General features: G+C 39.0%; 1 protein-coding gene and 1 long non-coding RNA gene across 5 annotated transcripts in view; one reads left to right on the top strand and one right to left on the bottom strand.

The window, feature by feature from the left end:
• Window positions 1-19,153, bottom strand: part of PARD3B (par-3 family cell polarity regulator beta) — a 980,882-nt gene that overhangs the window by 301,610 nt on the left and 660,119 nt on the right. The window lies entirely within an intron of this gene.
• LOC102154149 lies at window positions 1,299-4,675 on the top strand. The gene is made up of 5 exons (XR_005385264.1): window positions 1,299-1,362; window positions 1,773-1,947; window positions 3,453-3,511; window positions 4,276-4,390; window positions 4,560-4,675. It is a non-coding gene; the product is annotated as an uncharacterized LOC102154149 (long non-coding RNA).

Below are 19,153 nucleotides of genomic sequence, written 5' to 3'. Positions count from 1 at the left end.
GTATCTCAGTACTATATATCTCATGTAAATCTCAGAATAACCATTCACTTCCTTTTAAAATTCTCTTCCAATTCCTTTTAAAATTCCCTGAGTTTACAGACAGAGAAATGTTGGCCTTCTGATTTGGCAAAGCCACTCAGACGCTCTGTAAGGCTTTCTTTACTATGACAACTCATGAGTTAAGCTTCTCCCACTTATTTTGAAGCCTCAGAAATAAAAACTAAGGTGCCTACTTTCCTCTAAGATGTTATAATCCATGTGCTGAGCAAAGATGGACACACACGAAGTGATAACACCAGATAATGAACAGAAGTCCCTTCACATTTGTGAGGGATCTATCTGAAGATATACACAGATCACCAAACTTCAGAAAATAAAAATGTCTGACTCCTGGCATTCTGGGGAGTGATATTACCAATGGGTGCCATGTTATCTCTTGGCTCCACCAAGTAACTGCTTCTTCAGCATGCGGTAATAATTTAAGCTTTAGAGCAACAGCTATAACAAGCACAGGTTCTGGCATCAGACTACTTAGGTTCATTTCCCAGTCCCATTCTATACTAATTGTGTTACCTTTGATGCTCTTATGCCTTTGACTCAATTTCCTCATTTGTAAATTTTGTAATTTGTAAATCTGTTACAAATTTTATAATTTGTCATAATGACAAATTTGTACAATTTGTCAAACAGAGATAATGATTACACCTTCTCCACAGGGTACGTTGGGGGATTATCTGATACAGAGCTCAAACATGATGCCTGGCACATATAAGTATTCAGTAAACATTAGTTTGTGCCATATGTCTTCTTTTATGAGCAATGTTTACACTCATTAGGAGGATTTCTTTACAACCAACAGAATGCCGAGAGGATTTCTATTTCCATAGCCATACATCATGGGCCTGGGGCATCATTAGCCTTGACTTTTCACTCTTCATTCAAAACTAATTGTTTTTTGTATTGTTTAAGACTTTTCACCACTTTTCAAATCATCTTCTATACCCTTTACTTCTTTCAATAGCCCCAAAGCCTTGTTTCTTCAAGAGGTCTTTTCCATAAAGAAACCAAATGCTAAAATCACTTGATGGGAATACCCATCTCTGGGACAAGTAAAGAGCTAAGCAACTCTCCTCCCCCCAGACCAACCCATTACACCATCAGCAAAAGGACAAATCAGGCAGCAAATAGACTTTTGGGGTTACGGGGTGATAGACAATGCTGAAGACTACAGAGCCAAGAACTCTGACACATAGCATAGTTCCAGGCTGGGGCAGTGTTAGACGCGTGAAAATTCCAGAGAGAACAAAGCACCCTGATCCTCAGTCACTGGATAAATGAACAAAGCACAACTTGTCCTTCAAGGTGGGTCAAACACAAGCAGAAGGTGAGAAAGCACTCCACAAAGGAGGAAAAGCATGAGAAAATACCTGACATGTCTCTTCAGTGGTGGGGATATAGGATGGATGGAGTGACCAGTAAGGGAAAGTGATGTATTGGGGATTGGTGGGAAAGTATGAGTAAAGTAAGATCTGAAGGGTGTCAAAATCTGGCTGAAAATATGAGACCTCAGCAGAGGGCAACAGGAATCCTTTAAAAGTTTTTCGCCAGCAGAATCACTTGGTAATATTGGTATTTTGAGAAAAGAGAACGTGGAAGAAATATATAGGATAAACTTAGGAGCAGAAAGACTGCTGTATTATACAGTAATGGAACTCACTGCAAATAAAATAACTTGTTCTTTTCTTTCTTCCTTTTAACAATTCCAACTTCAGGGTTTTGTGAGGCAGTTTCTTCTAGAACATTTTTAGTGTGGTAAGTCAGCTTCCCTTACAATGAACAGAGACACTCGCCCCAGATGTTCTTCTGACCAAGAGGAAAAGGCTGAAGAAACATGACCTGGTCTACTTGGGAGTCAAGAGGTGCTTCTGGATATGCCTCTGTGAATGGGTAGGATAGGGGTACTGCTTGCCACCCTTAAGCTTCCTCCTGGCATGGCCAAGCTGTGACTGCCATGGCCAGACCTGATGCTATCTCCTCTTAAGCACACTTTATTATATTTTGTAATATATAATGATTAATGGGCAGTAAAACTAATAACATGGGGGCACACAAAATAAATGAGGTGGCAAATATGAAAAGGAAGTCCCACTTAATGTTGTTGTGAAATCTGACAACATGCTGGAATTTCCCTATAACTCAGCCTGGGGAACCCTTGCCAGAAGGAAACAAGGCTATAAGAAGGTGGCATTTCCATTAATAACTCCCCCTCAGGGAGGTCTATGATCAATCTTTCTTATACTGAAATTCTTGCTGGATTGTAGTGAAATTTCAGAGCACATGGAGATACTGCTGTAGTCCATCTCCAGGACACTCATAGGTGGAACATTATAACTTGCCAGCTATCCTGATCTGTCCCTTTTATCTACCCCTGGTATTGACATTCATTTTTTTCCCCACCCTGTATTCACCATTCCAGATGGAATGAGTATCCTGTTTTGGGGGGTTACTATGCTTCCCCTACTCTCACTCAGAAGTGTGCCCATGACCCAGGCATAACTGATCAGTATATTTCACACCCCTGGTTGGTGTGGCAATAGGCTGTTGGTCCACAGAAGGCGACATAGAACTAGCCCTGGTAGAGTGACCAGGAAAAAGTCACTTTCTTTGCTATCAGGGTTAATGGGAGGGGAAGCCTGGAGCTGCTTGATAGCCATCTTGCTTTTCCATTAAAATGAAGTCCCTTGAGAGGAACCAGAACTGTGAGGAAGAGCATTGTTGACACTGAGACCCTAGCTCCAGCCTTGTCTTTATGCAGATACTCCTCTGAACTCTTTGATTGCCTGAGTCAATGAATTACCTCCCTTGCAAAAGCCAGTTTGAAATTGGTATTTTCAACTGTCACCTAAAGGGCTGACTTAATACCCTCTTTAATGTCTCATCTACATACCAACACATCAGTTGTTTCTCCTCAGGTCAGATAGATACTTGAGCAACAGGGAAGGTTGTTCCTTGGCTATAATGGTGAAGAGATCATAAATAACAGAGGTAATCAGAGCAGTGAGAATGGCCTCTGATGTTAGTTGATAAGTGGGCACATTCTAGTCTGTTACTGGTTGGGTTGTACGGGAGATAGACTCCCCAACAGAAAAGACTGTATTAAACTGATCTTTCTCATCTTGGCCCCTGACTCCTCTGTGAAGAGAGGACCATATGTGAAACCATTTCTAATGACTGTAGACATACAACTAATTGCTAAACACTTTGGAAAAATAGAATGACTTTCAAAAACAGAATAAAATGAATTCTTGCTATGGTTAACCAAGGGTTCAAACAATCTATCTATAATTGCACAAATTAAATTCATTGATTTGGATTTTAAAGTTACGAGTAAACCTAGTATCACTCATAAGGGCCTGTTTTTCCCATTGTATTCTCATGGCTACTCAACAAAGGCTTCACATGTGGAAAGAGATGGAGCTGCCTCATAGGGAGGAGGTGTCTGTTTCTGCAGGTGGGTTTGTGTTATATGGATATGTTCCTTTCAAGGGTCTCTAATAAAATTTCTAAGTAAGTGTGAATTCCAAACTTACCTGTAAAAACCAAGGAAATGATAGGCTAATGATATATATTTTTAAGATATATATATATATATATTTTTTTTTTTTTTTTTTGAGAGAGAGAGAAAGAGAGTGAGTGCAGGGAGACAGAGTGAGTAGGGAAGAGAGAATCTTAAGCAGGTTCCATGCCCAGCACAGAGTCTGACACGGGGCTCGATCTCAGAACCCAGAGATCATAACCCGAGCTGAAATCACAAATCAAAGGCTTAACCGACTGAGCCACCCAGGTGTGCCTGTAAGAAGTATCTTTGACGTGGACTTGGCATTGGAAGACTTGAGGTGCTGGCAAGTCATTTAACCTTTCTGGTTCAGTTTCTTCATCAGTAAAAGTGGAATAATGAAAAATACAATATCGATGATGATGAAACAGCAGCAGCAGTCACCTGTCCCAGGTACCTTCTGAGTATGTATGTCTGTACACATTTAATTATATGAGGTGTATACTACTGTTATCCTCATTGTATAGTTGTGGAAATTGAGTCACTGATAAGTTAAAGAACATATCTAAATTACCAGTAACGTCAATTTCATGGATTTTTGTTGTGATCAGTTGAAATTACACACATACTAGAAAGCCATAAAACTGCAATATACTATATATGTGTCATTATGGTGCTACTAATAAAAGAAGGGTTGCTTTCCTCCACATCTGTTACAGACACTGGACTTAACTGATCACAGGAAGATACAGATATTAACTGATCACAGTTCTCTCTGTGAACACCTGCTTATGGAGAATCAAAATGCAGAATTCAAAAGCATCCCCAAACAAGGTGGAATATAGTAAGATGTAGAGTGGGGAACAGGAATTAGGGGAGAAAAAAAGATTGAGCGCAAATGGATATCTGAACAAACTGAGAGATGGTCCTAGGGACAGAGTGGGAAGGAGGTGAGAATAGAGGCCTGATGAGTGGTGGCAAACTCACAGTCTGTCTACTGCAGAGTGTTCACATGGGGCAGGAGGTGTGCAGAGGCAGAGATGGACAAAGGATGGAAAGAGTGAAGATGACTCTAGAAGCCAGATGATGGAGTGCATGATTGATCCCACCAGCAACAGGAGACCTCTGAGGTCTGTGACTCTGGTCCAAACACAGTCACTCAAATACACAGGCTTATTTTTGCAGACAATAACCAAGACAGGGGCTTTCTGACAGTACTGTGCACTTGGTGGGACTAATTTGCCCCACATGTGGGTGACCTAAGGACCTAAAATTGGGATGGATTTTTTTTTGTTTGTTTGTTTTGGCTCAACAACAATAACGACAAACGATCTTTATTTATAACTTACTATGTAACAGGTTCTGTGCCAAATGCCTGTAATCTCAGGACGGATCAAGAAAGTGTTATCATCATTAATCGCCTTTTATAGAAGTCCACTTCCCAGAACGGAAGCCCCAGTTCAGCCCCAAACATTGCAGAGCCCTGTTTTACTTTTGATAGTTAATAAAGGCACAAAAACATATGGCTTTTCTAAAAAGCGTTTGTATCAAAAAAGAAAGAACTTTTGGGTTCACTGCTGATGCTCCCACATGCACAAAAAGAGTTTTGTTCTTCTTTTAATATCAACTTTTGAGCAAACCAAGTGTCATGTGCTATTCTCCTGCCTCATTCTGGGTAAGAATTTAGAAAGATGCTGTGGTGCATCATTAAATAGTTTTTCCCATCATCTTATGACTGAGTTATTGGCACTAGATATAGCCATGGGGGAAAAAATAAATGTTTATGATGATTTAAAAGACCAATTATAAGCCTTTGCTTTATTCCTTACTCAGCATCCTGCACGACATGTAAAAGTGGCAATGAAAAAAACACACATTTGAAATTTTAGCTGAGCAGAATGTCAGTTTTCGGTTACACTTAAAGAATAAAAAACATTAGGATACCATTAAGAGTTTCAGAGTAATGGATGCAAAGTGGAATTGTTTTCTATTATTATTATTACTGCCATTAATGGGTCAGAGCATTCCAAGGGAGAAAAGCTGGGGACAATCCATACACTTTCAATAGAACATTAACTCTTTCAGGTCAAAAGGGGCCCATTCAGTGGACTGCACCAGGCAGTTAATAAATGATACCCTACTGGCCTTGAAGAATTTATCTCCGGTCTAAAGGGTCTCACTTACACATTTCTATTTTCTGTATTCTATCCCAACAAATATTCCAGTAAGAAAAAAGGTTAATCTGCAGATAATTATTTAGGGAGAGAGGGAATATTTTTTAAAGCAGAAAAACAAAAACAACCTGTCACAATGCATCAGTCACTGTGTGCAAATCTGGAAAAGGATAATGAGCCTCGTGAAGTAACAGAATTAAGATGAAAAATTAGAGGTGCAAGATGGAACGATTTTCTTTCAAGGGAAGTACCTGGTGAAATAATTTTTTTCCCATTGTTCATTTCATGCGATTTATATGTGACTAAGTACAGCTAATCCTGTCTCTTTCCAAAAGTTAATGTCGGCTACTAGAATAATCTGCTTTCTTGATTTAATTGCATAGTTTAACCTCTGACATAACCTTTTAATTCACACCATGACAGCCAACCTCGCAGAAAGTTTTTCTAGAAATTTGAGTAACTTCCCCAAGGTAACAACTACTTTCCCTCCTATGGGTATGGAGGGGAACATTCTGCCCAAGATCATCAAACATGCCAGGGCTGTTCTGGTCATGGAGATAGGGAAGGGGGAAATTTATTGGGAAATCTAGCTTAAAAATTATAAGCACAACAGTGTCAGTATATTTAACATTACTGAACCACACACTTAAAGATACTTAAATGGTAAGTTTTATGTTATGTATATTTTTACTACAATTAAAATGTCTTTTTAAAAGTTGGTTCTTTAAAAAAGCAGGGTTATTAAAAAGAGATATGATACAGAACACTGGTCAGATGATACTTTGGTTCATAAAAGTGTGTAGTTCCACCTTGATTCAAATAAGGTTGTAGAAAAAGAACTCACAGTAAACATTTAAACATTTTGTTGATGTTTAGTGAATTGAACTGAATTTGGGGAACCAAATTAACAAGAATACCTGGCTTCTTAAAATGATGGGCACTGAGGAGGGCACTTGATGGGATGAGCACTGGGTGTTATAATATAGGTTGGCAAATCGAACTTCAATTAAAAAAATGCTAGGACAGAAATCTTTGGTTACAGTAGTACAAGGACTCACACCCTCTGAAGGTTTTGATTTTATGGGAGGACCAATGATTTGGGCAGTATGGAGCCATGGACCGCAGGCAAATTTTAAACTGAAAGGTGGTAAAGTTCTGATGTTGTTTCAACTCTGATTTTTTTTCAAATTATTAAGAAAGTTTCTCCTGTTGTAGCAAATTAAGAATCATGATTTAGGGAGGTAACCTAATTTTAAAAGCAAGAGAGTTAAAGATGTCTTACTTTTCTTACTTAAGTCATTGAAATATTCAGAGAGGAGACAGATATTGAGGGTTATGTCCTAAGCATCATTTGAAATGTTGGGACAAAAGTCTCTCTAGTATAGATTTCTTAAGTAGGCTATCATCAAGAGAAGAAGAAAGAAATTACTAAGGTGAACTAACAAACCAAGTCCAAACATATGCCATTTAGGATTAAATTCCTCTGCAAAGAAATATAAAGATGGGGGTGGAATCTCCTCATTCAATATTTCTCTTTGGCTGTAGGCATTTTTATTTGAATTATTTCAATATGAGTTTTTCTCTTCGTAGCTTGGGTTTTTTTTCCTATGGTGAAATGATAATTCTTTGCTTATATAACCCCACTAATGCTGTATCAGAGTTTTGCTGCATGATCAAATAAAAGGAGGTCTAGAGGTTGAGAAAAGAAAATTTGTTTAAACAAACATCTTGATAATTAGAAAACTGATGGGAAATTCTCTGCTTTTCTGCAAAGCAGACCAAAGCTACCGATATGCATAAGTAAAAGCCTGGAAGCTGCACATGTAGAAGCTTTCCTTCTGTCCTCAACACTAAATACAACACATTCTCACTGACTGATACATTTCAGGGCTACGCTCATGTATAATATTTCTCTTCTTTTTGTGGAAAATTAAGCCCTTTCAAGTGTGTACACTGGGCCAGGAGGTGCATTACTGGGCTATTTTAAGATGAAATGGTAAATTGCTAATTGACCTAAAATAGTTCCCCATCCTCAGAGGATGGTCACGGTACCTTCAAAAAGTTAAGCACCGACATTCTAGAAAAACTCTCCCCTGGATCATGTTCAAGTCAGTCTATGATCGGAAGCATGGATTTTCACAGCTTAGGAAGAACACTAGGTTTCTTGGTTTGTCTTAAATCTGGACACAAAGATTGTGCCTGGGACCTCTGGACTTGTATAAGACCGGTCTCTGGAATTGGTCTTTGGCTCCATCCTGCTCTTCGGTTGCCTGGTACTCTATTCCTCTCTTCCAAGTAGTGTTCAGTATCTGAGATGCTAAAGCAAATGTTTATTTAATGTGACCAACCCAAATCCTTTTCTCCTTAGGCCTGCCCCTACTTTCCTGCACCTGTCTGCTATTGCGTCACGGAATCCTACACCCCTGAAATGTTTATGACTTCGTTTTATAGCTGCCTTTGCCCCTCCCTACCAGTAGAGCAGCCACTCTAATTTAAGAAGCCCTAAATATTGTTGCCATGGGTGACACAAGAGCATCAAGAATGGTGGAGCTCAACTAATAAAAAGGCTTTCACAGCATTTCAGCCTTTGCTCATAAGTAAAGTTAAAATTTACGGCTTTTAAAATACTGGATCTGGAAGAGGTCAGGTTAAACGGCTGCTAGTAATAAAAGGAATCAATACACCACAGCATCTTGAAACAGCCAGCAAACTAAATAAACACTCCATCCAAATCCACTTGGCCCTGAATTAAAAGAACATAAAATACTGTATTTATTTGGTTTGTTCCCCATCCATCAAAAGCTTGCTTCTCTGGGTCTCAACAAATTCTACCCAAGAAAAGTATCAAATGTTTGTTAGCCAAATGGCAATTATAGAACATGTCAAGGCTTTGGGTAATTAATGAAGTGTTAACTTTATCAGGGAAGCACTTGTAGATTAGTTTACTACAAACACACAAATAAGACAAACAGCCTGCTCTGAAAAGACAACAGTCTTTCTGATCCTTATTTACAAAACTGACACAGGAATTTGATATCCTCTGAGAACCAAAGCCTTCCTCCAGGAAAAAAAAAAAAGGAAAAAAATAGTGTCTTTTCAATAGTTCTTTTCTCTCACGCTGAACTCAGAAATTTAATCTAGATTTTTGAATGAAAATTAAACCATTTGCAATAGTGAACAAAATCACAGGTCTGAAAACCAAGGACAATTGTAAATAACATTGGAAAGAGAAAAATTAGTGAGTTTTGAAAGCAGGGCAAGTAAAGACTATCCCTTTGATTTTTTTTTTCTGCTACAGATTATTCAAGGCAGAAAAATACCATCTGCTTTTTTTTTTTTTTTTTTTTTGGTGACAAATAGTTTAATAATCTGTTAATGTTATTTTTCTGTTCAAAAGTTCATGCATGGGGAAAAGGAGTAGTGACTGTATTTTGTCCTAAAGCAATTTTTTTCCCCCTCTGGAAGGTATTATATAAAAGCTATTTATGTCAGAGAAAGGCGACTGCTATTCATCCCTTCAGACAGAAGAAATCCTGACACAAAGGGACTCTTTTACCCTTCACTAATAGCTTACGATTTAATATTTTAAACGTATTTTTGCTTTTCATGGTTCAGCATAAAGTATGACTCTGGAATGAAAATAAGTGATCATGATTTATAGACATCGCAGGTAAAATAAGGATACTTCTTTTTCGGTAGCTTTGGCAGGTATTTAGACTCCCCGCTGGAAATAATCTTGGATTTCAGAAACCCAGCTTTATGGTCAGAAACACTGGGGAACTTACTTTCCAGAATGTGCTTCTTTCTCTTTGGTCTGGTTTGGCCCCATTAGACAACGAGAAATGTTTTCTAAGTGGGGGTTCGTTTTAGGGAAGTGATGTCTTTTCACTGAAATGGGCCTGGCTGAGCCACTGAAGACTGCCCTCCTTCTCTGAGAGGTCTTGCATACTAGGAAGAGACCTAGAGGCAGCTTTTCACAGTTTCAGGTGAAGACTCTAGAACTGAGAGGAGGTCATTCTAAGGTCTAAACTTCAAAAACATATAAAAGCAGTGATTTAAGGAGAAATTCTGTTCCAAAGGATGGGCATCCATTTAGCTTTCCCTTTGGATAATCTGATGTTTTAAAAAACGTCCTTGTGAAATTATGGCAAATGTACATAATTTTTTAAAAAAGCAAAAAAAAAAAAAAAATCTTAAAAAAAAAACACCCTGAAAATACAGAAGAATCTAACAAGGAAGGATATTGATAGAGGAAATATAGGAATAGGACAAGTCCTCTGTGGAGTGGATTAATGTTAGTGGACGTGAGAGCGGCAGAGGCACTGGTAAAGCAAGGTCCCAAGGCACAATATAGAAGCTATGTTGGGAAATCTAAGTGCAACTTGTGAAAAAGTAAAGAGTTTTGACAGGCAGCTTCTATTGAAGGTGGAAGGAGAGCATGCACTGGCAACATGACCACTTATTTAGCATTTTTTCTCAAAGTTCAGTAGGCTCCTAAAGTTCAGAATAAGAGTTGAATTTAAGTTTCGTAAAGGAATGAAGTGGACACCAATTTTCTCTCTCACAGTGACAGAGGGCTCACGGAGAAATGAAATTCACTAATTTCCTGTGAGAGAGACCCCCTCAGCCTCTGGGGCCTGCAGTTGTTTTATTCATTTCTCATTAGGTCCCCAAAGCCTCTCCCACAGCAGTTGACACAAAACCTTCCATCACATCAAGTCTCCTGTTTCTATTTCCCCTCATTCTCAGGAAATAAAAAACAAATCTTAAACTTTCTCCCCTTTCCACCTCGAAAACAGTCTCTTTCCTGCATCCATCCTGCCTTCTGAGCCTCTTGTCCACTAAGGAGTGACCTCTCCCTTCTGAGCCTGTCAGCTGTCCTGGTTCTCTTCATACATCAGAGTCTAGAAATTCCTTCTCTTCACTGCAATCATCTCTGGGGTCTCCCCTATTCCAAGGACCCTGCTGGTCTTCTGACTTCTACCTTTCCTCCTCCTCTTCTCATGCCCGGCTGGACGTGCCTGGGGGAGTCCACTTTCCCCATGGTCCCTGCATCCTCTGCCATCTGGCTTCCAGCTCGCATGCTTCCCCCAAGCTCCAAGGTCACCAATTACCTCCTAATTGCCAGAACCAATAAACTTCTTTCCAGCCTTATTTTGTTTGATCTCCCCGCAGTGCTCCATACTCTCCTTCACCCCTTCTGGATGAAACCCTATCCTCCCAACGCGGCCAGGAGGCCAGGCTGGGAGCTACCTGGGTCTTCTCCCCGTGTGTCCCCTCCTCAGGCTCCGTTACTGTCTTCCCCTCTTCCCCCAACACGGGCCTTCTCCAAGATTTAACCCTTGGCTCCATGCTGTCTTTAGTCATTCACATGCTCCCTCTGGGCATCTGTTTCCAGGATTTCTGATAATTTGATCATATTATGCTGCCAGGCTCCCCACTTTTTGGCAGGAAGCTCGAACTACTTAGGATGGTTTGCAAAGCACTTCCTGATCTGCCTCTCCCACACATCTCACCTCGCCACTCTTCTCCTTGCTTTGCTCTTCCCCATTTTTCCAACTTGTAGCCATTCTGAACTAGTTGCTGCACTTCCATAAGCCAGCTCCCCGCTTTGGGACTTTGCACATGCCTCCCCCTTCTTCCTCTCTGTCTCTGTCTCTCTGTCTCTCTCTCTCGGATTCTCTTCTCTCCTCTCCCGCCAGCTCTTCCTCAACTTTACTTTCTTAGATGCCACTCCCACTGGCAAGCCTTTCCTGATCACCTTTATGATAAAAAAGAAAGGACGGAGAAGACAGTGAGCAGGTTTCTCATTCCTGTTCCCATGTCATCACTAGAATTTACTGAATGCTAAGCATTATTTTAAGCACAATTCAGTTTTCACAAGATTTATCCTCACCTTGACTCTTGAACTCACGTGCTATTATTACTGTCACTAATATAGCAAGAAACTTAAGCACAGAGAGGTTAGTATCTTGTCCAAGGTCACACAGCCAGTAAGCAACAGAGCTGGGATTTGAACTCAAGGACTGTTTCTCCAGGTTCAGTGATCTAGAACACAGCATAGAGCAGCAGAATTATGCATCACTTCGTACACTGTGTATGTATCTGTTTTCCTTACTACACTCTAAGCTCTTTGAAGACAGGGACAAGACATGGTCACCTTTGTATCAATGGCCAGCATAGTGGACTCTCAATAACTACTTGTTGTTTGACTGATTAATCAAACCTTCCTGACTGTGGTCTCAAAGATCGCCTCTCTCGATTGCTCACAGCATGGATTCTTAGTTCACCGTCTCCCCGTTGTCGCAAATATGCAGATCACTCAACTCTGGTAACAGTGACCGTGTGTGGAGGTTGTCCTCAATTCTAAAACTCTTCACCCATGACACTGATACTATTATTATCCATGGCTTAAAGCTGAAGAGGCTGAGGCTTAGAATGACACACTGAAGCAGCTGTGGAACCGGGACAAACCCAGGGCTGACCGCCAGTGACAGTCATGCACCTTAACCACCAATCCACAGGTCTCTGTATCAGGATGGCAAACTTCCTACCAGTCAGAGCTCTTCAGTCTTCTCCTGTCAGAAATTTCACATGGAGCTCAGAGGCAGAAGCTCTATGTAGATGTTGACCGGTAACTGCTACAAGCCACAGTCTAGAACCTTGTGCAGTCCTAGAAGACACACTCCTAATATGACCAAGAGAGGCCATTTGTGTGCTGGTAGGTGCTGCCTCCTGCCCTCACCCCTCACTAACTCAGGCCCAGCTCTTGCTCTTTCCTGGCAAACTCCTTCCCTCAACTCCTCCCCAGTAATGCTTTGCTGGACTCCTTTGTCTTCTTTCAAGTTCTTTCAAAAAGCCTTTTCTTGGTGAAGCTTTCCACCAGGTCTTTTTGTCCCTTCTTTGAACAGGGATGAATAAGAAAAGAGAAAGGAAAATACCACAAATCCTGCATAAACAGCAAAGAACTGGAGGTCTTTGAGATTTAACTACCTTGTCAGAAGGTGTATTTTCTCTCTAGGTTGTTTGGCAAAGCTCTCCCAGCACCAGACATCCTGCTGGCTCACCACAAAGGGAAGGAATGGCGGGTGGAATGAGGCTGCTCCACGCTCTCCCACTCTGATTTCCACTGCCCCCCGGTCCTTTCAAAGAGGACTTCCTTGAGTAAAAAATTAATGTATGCTGCATACAGTTTATTGTGGACATGACACATTTTCAGGAGAGAAAACCTCAACAGGCAATGGCTTCTGTTATTTGTGTCAAGACTCTCTCTTAATAGATTTCTCAGACTAAATGATGCAACATTACTAACACACCTGAGATTGTGGCTTTTACTACCATTCTTCTAACCATTGTGAGCACTCTTCCATAGTATTTGAACAACTGAATCGATAGGAAAAACTTGAACTTCTTCTCTCCTAAGAACATCTAACCAAACTTTTTGTCTATAGCCACCAAAATATAGAATTCAAGATTAAAAACAATGACAGCCCCTGATTTTTAAAATACTATTATGAAAACACAATCACCTCTTTAGGGTAATCTAAAGAGGCAGGTGGCTCCTGATTTTTATCATTGGATCTCTTAAATATTTTGAGTAAGACATATGAACTTGTATTTCATGGCCTCATTGGAATGTGCTTTTCAGAGACTAATTTCTCTTTTCATTATCTATCTTCTCCCCATACACATTGTTAATTGTATTTTCAGTGCATGGTAAATACAAGGAAGTTTTTGTTAATCTGTGAAACTCAAGAGATTTTTCCTTTCTAATAGGGTACTGAAAGCAGCCTAACACTGGGCCTTGGGGTTGATTTGTGATTTTATATTACCTCTTTATTCATTTCCTTCTCAAACAAGTTGCAATCATGCCACAGTTAGCAAGCATTACTCACATTTTTTTTCCTCCTGTGTTTAAATGTGTATTCAAAAGATATACAAGCAGCTTGAAATCTAGAAGCAAATGGAGACTAAAATGAAAAGCCCTTTGAAACAACATGCAAGTCCATGATAAGGGATAAAAATTGAAGGAATGATAACGATGGGAACTGCTTTTAAAATATTAAAAGAATGTGTAGTGAACTGATATTTCTACAGTTTACCATAGATTGTTTAAATAGTTTAAATTACAAAAGTAACCTTAAGACATACATTTTAAAGACACTTATTGAGAAGGCAACAAGAGAAAATGCTATGGATCATCTGTAAACGTAATGATTCCTAAAGAAGACTGAAAAGTTGCCATAATAAATTTTGCATTTGGCACTAATTGAAAACAAATGCTATATTTAAGAAAAGGTGTAATGGAAAAGTCAAAGATACACTGATGCAGATTCCTACCTAATTTCAGAAAGAAATTAAGTAGAAATTATTCTTTTTAAGTCACCACTACTAAAGTAAATTATAAAAACTAAAGAATATAGGAAAAGGAGAAAAAGGAAAACCAATGGGATATACCATACACTTGCTTAATAATAAATATTGTAAAGAGTTCGCACGAGAGTGAACAAGATGGCTAGTTATTTTTCTCAGTAACCTTAAAAGTAATTGCAATATAAGTTTCTGAACAGGCCTGAAGAATGGAATATTTTCCTCTATATAACAGGGAATTAAATCAGTTGGCCAATATTCCTACACATTTTTTAAAGACTTTATTTATTCATGAGAGATACAGAGGGAGAGGGAGAGAGAGAGAGAGAGAGAGAGAGAGAGAGATAGGCAGAGACACAGGCAGAGGGAGAAGCAGGCTCCCTGTAAGAAGCCCAATGTGAGACTTGATCCCGGACTCCAGGATCATGCCCTGAGCCAAAGGTAGACGCTCAACCGCTGAGCCACCCAGAGATCCCAATTCCTATACATTTTTTAAGTCTGAAGTTTATACCATATCATAATCCCAATGTGCTGTAGCAAAAGCATATGGACATGTTGTCTATTTATAAGAGAATAAAGAACATAATATTAAGAGAATTTAATGTTTATGGAAATTCAAGGCAATACTAAGTTATGAGGGAAAAAATGGCTAAAGCAAAACAAGACAACAACCCCTTATTTATCAAATCTAGATGATCTAAGCTAACAATATGGATAACACAAAGCAGGAACTGATCCTCAAATGTGCACTAAAGTAACCAGAGTAACTACATACACTCCTGTGGTTGCTATGTAGCCCCTGGGAGACCATTCACATGACTCACCTGTGATCTACATGAATAACTCCCTTCCATCCCCGCCAAAGAGCTACAACCTCTTTGTTTGTTAGCAACAACAACAAACAAATAAAGCACACAGGTAACTTATCAAAGTAACACTTTTTTCAAACTACTTTTACAAAAATTATTTGGTTTGGCTGCAGAATACAGTGTGATGATATACATTGTGAGTTCACCATGATGTATAGCATATAGTAGGGATTTAACAGGTGTTTGTCAAACGAATATATGCCTGACTGAATGAACAAACGGAGTTTCTTCCAAACTATAAACCTCATTTCAAGTAAGAAGTGAATCCTTGATTTAGGAGGAGTTGGTAAATTCTTAGGCAAATGCATTTTATATTTTATAGTTTTACTCCATATTTCTCACCTTGATTCATAGCCAAGATCAAGACTGGCCTTAGAGTAGCTTCTTTAGATAACTGTTTGTGGGTTCATACTTTTACTGGAGGAGGAGGAAATGATGGGAAAGAGACTCTTTACAGAAGCTGACCTGTGAAGGTGTAAGAAGTAACTAACATTCACTTCCACTCAAACCTTACTTTGCTACAGCGAGAAGCAGCAGAGTTAATTAAGAAAGGGTAAAATCTTTCCACTAGGTGACAATGCACAGAAGAAATGGGAAGTCAGATTTCCCAACAATAATGAGAATTTAGAGAATTCACCCTTTGGTAATTGAGAGTTTGATTGTATATATGAATAGTTAGTTGCAACTGTTAAAGTGAAAATTTACGTTAAGGAAAATCATTGAAGCAATCAACACAATTTAATTTAATATTCATTATGTTCCTGGAATGTATGTGTTAGTTGCTGTTCAGAGAACACTGAACTAGTTAATAGATGATTTTTGATTATCTACATTGCAGAACTGCTTTATTTTTAATGACTTCAGGCATTTTAAGTTAAATTTAAGGGAAAACTGATATATAATAAAGGGGACAGTTTTTATTTGGTTCACTCATCTGTTTTATATATACCTGTTTGTTATCTATTCACATCTTTTTCCACCTTCTTCCAGGAAAATCCTGGGGTGCCTAGCTCGCTCAGTCGAAGAGCATGTACCTCTTGATCTAGAGGTCATGAGTTTGAGTTCCATGTTGGGGGTAGAGATTACTTACATAAACAAACAAACAAACTTATAAACAAGAAAATCCTGATTTTGTTCAAGGAATCAAAATACTAGTTAAAAATGTTCATCCTGGTATAGTCTCACAGTTCTCCGTTAGTAGGATGGCATTAAATAATTAAGATGTAAACAAAGTATCTGAAGTCAGTCTCTGAAAAGCTACTGTTTTCCAGATAAAAGGGGAAGAATCAGCTGGTATGTCTTATGCCTTTTGCCTTCCATCTATCCTCCATCTTCCTGCCCAGAACAGGAAGGGGCATCAGCCATCTTGCAGACGTGAGATTGAAAGTCACGTGGTTATGGATGGAGAAGCAAGGAGACAGGAGAAGGCTGGTGCTTTGATGACTTCTTTGAGCACATGTACCAACCCTGGTCTGCCTGCTTCTGTCCATCCTGTGCCTGAGAAAAATTAGCACTTTTTCAGAGAAACCACTGTCATCAATGATCTATTACTTGCAGCCAAACATATCTTAACTGATAAAACAACTAATCATAAATATTTAATGGTTCTACTATACAGTATACTAAAGTCCACACATTTTAACACCAGCTATTGGTGCCATTTACTTATGGCAAGTATGGCCTATCAGATACAAATAGAACTATGCGGGAAAATAATTATAGGGATGAGGGGACAGCTGATCTGAAATAGGACTATCAAAGGAAATGGATGAGAGTGGTAAAATATATATTGCAGTATTGAATTCTGAGAAATCAAATTAAGCAAAAATTTACAGGAATCAAACCTTTTATCTTCATTCAGAAAATAAGATGAAATACAGCATCTTTTACTAATCTTATTATAGGAGCTAGTATGCTGTTAAAATGTGGCTAACATGATGAAATGACTTTTACGTCTGATACAATGTCTTTTTTAAATTGAGATAATTAACGTACAACATTAGTTTCACAGTCCAACATTTGTATATATTGTAAAATGATCGCTATGGTAAGCTTCATTAACATCAATACAATGTTTTCTTTCAAATGTGATGTGGGAGCCTCATTGGAAACCTGGGAATGGTGGTTTCCAACCTAGAGTTCCTGGTGTACGTTTGGGGGCCTTTTAAGGAAATAATAGGCAACCATGGCAAGGATGTGTGAGTTGCTTCCAAATATCAAAATTATGTGTGTGTGTGCATATATTATCATATGTAGTTAATAATAATATTTTTATAGTTGTATATACATATAGTTATTGGCATATTTACTTATATGCCAATAATTAAAAGTTGAACAATCAATTATTCAATTACTATTACTTGCCAGTGCCTTTTCTTCATGCATGAAATTTCTCAAACGTGAGGAGTATGAGGGTTTCCTATACTCTCTGCAGCAAATGTTTGACACTAGAGCTTCATATATTCTCAAGTGACTCTGAAGATCCTTGTCTGGAAGCAATCTGATATTTTGCTGAGGCATGAATCTGAATCACTTTGCAGAAAGTGCACCTGGCACAAAGTCCAGGTTCTGATATCTTTGGGAGGATAAATTTTCTGTGCTTGTCTTTGGATATATTGGAAGTCATTTTCTAGATCTGGGTAAGCTCATAGTGAATGCTCCAACTGGAATGGGGTGATGTGATACATGGTAAAGTTTATTTTGTCAGCAGGATTTATTTATTCTTTGTGGCATGGCAGTCATTGTTGATTGCTTACCCCATCCCCATTCCCAACCACCTTTTCTTTCCTAGCCTCCAGAATAGAGGCTAGAAAATCAAATACTTCCAAGCCTTTGCTGTCAGGGTTGGCAATGAGCCAATTGGGGGCAATGAGATATGTGCGGAAGGGGCTGGAGCCTTCTTGCTGAAGGCCTTAGCTTTTACTGATAAGACAGAAAACAGTAGTACTTTTTCTCTCCTATTTTCACCATGGGCCTCATAGCCAAAGCTGCCCACAAGCTGGCTGTTAAGAGCGAGAAGCCAAGAGAATCAGAAACAGTCAATGGATCTAATATCCCCTGAGCTCTCTTGTTCACTTCCCTGCTAGTAGGGACCTTTATTAGACTACTCATTATGTCACAACCATAAACCCTACTGTTTTATGTTACCAATAGTAGAGTTTCCTATTATTTGTAGCCTAGAGCATTCCTGACACAGATAGTATTATGAATTTAGTCCTATACTTAAAATATTATCTGAAGGGTCTAAAGATGTCCCTTAAAACCATCAGTTATTATTTCCTCTATTTCAGGGGGAAAAATTACATGTTATACTGTCATTTGTGAATTAGGAAATTGTTGAGAGTATCAGGAGAAATCACTAGAAAACATTTAGTCGGGATCCCTGGGTGGCGCAGTGGTTTAGCGCCTGCCTTTGGCCCAGGGCGCGATCCTGGAGACCCGGGATCGAATCCCACGTCGGGCTCCCGGTGCATGGGGCCTGCTTCTCCCTCTGCCTATGTCTCTGCCTCTCTCTCTCTCACTGTGTGCCTATCATAAATAAATAAAATAAAATAAAAAACTAAAAAAAAAAAAAGAAAACATTTAGTCTCTGGTACATTCCAATAGTGGAGAGGCATATAGCTTCCTTTCAGGTAATCCAATTCCCTTGCTTGCTGAACTCCGTGAGTATCCTTCAGATCTTAATTTGGTTTTGCAAGTGAATTTTCTTACTAGGAAAAAAATATTTCTGACAGCTAAAATGACTATTCCAGTTCAGAGGGAAATTACTAATTATACCTTGTCACAGAGTAATACATTTTTGTTTGTCAGGTATGACTTTGGTTTTGAGAATCAGCGGTCCAGGAGCTCAATTGCCCCTGGGGAAACTTAAAAAAAATCAATGAAATTCCTGAATATAAATTCCTGAACATGAAAGTTCTTAGAAATTCTAACAAGGTGCCAATATTGCTTTTTCTCTCCTTACTCATGAAGCATTACCTGAGAAAGCCCCCCCTGGCTTCTGTTTGGTTATAGAAAGCTGCCATTATCTCTACAGAATTAAATACCAACAAATTTTTACTACCAAAATCTAAATGATATTTAAAGACACTCAAGAGACCTTCAATCATTGAGAACTTAACTCTGAAGAATGAGAAATTATAATAGAATGAATTTCTGTTTAGGTAGAAATTTATCTACCCTGT

This window comes from Canis lupus, chromosome 37 (assembly GCF_011100685.1).
Source record: "Canis lupus familiaris isolate Mischka breed German Shepherd chromosome 37, alternate assembly UU_Cfam_GSD_1.0, whole genome shotgun sequence".
NCBI lineage: Eukaryota > Metazoa > Chordata > Mammalia > Carnivora > Canidae > Canis > Canis lupus.
This window is presented reverse-complemented; position numbering and strand designations above follow the sequence as displayed.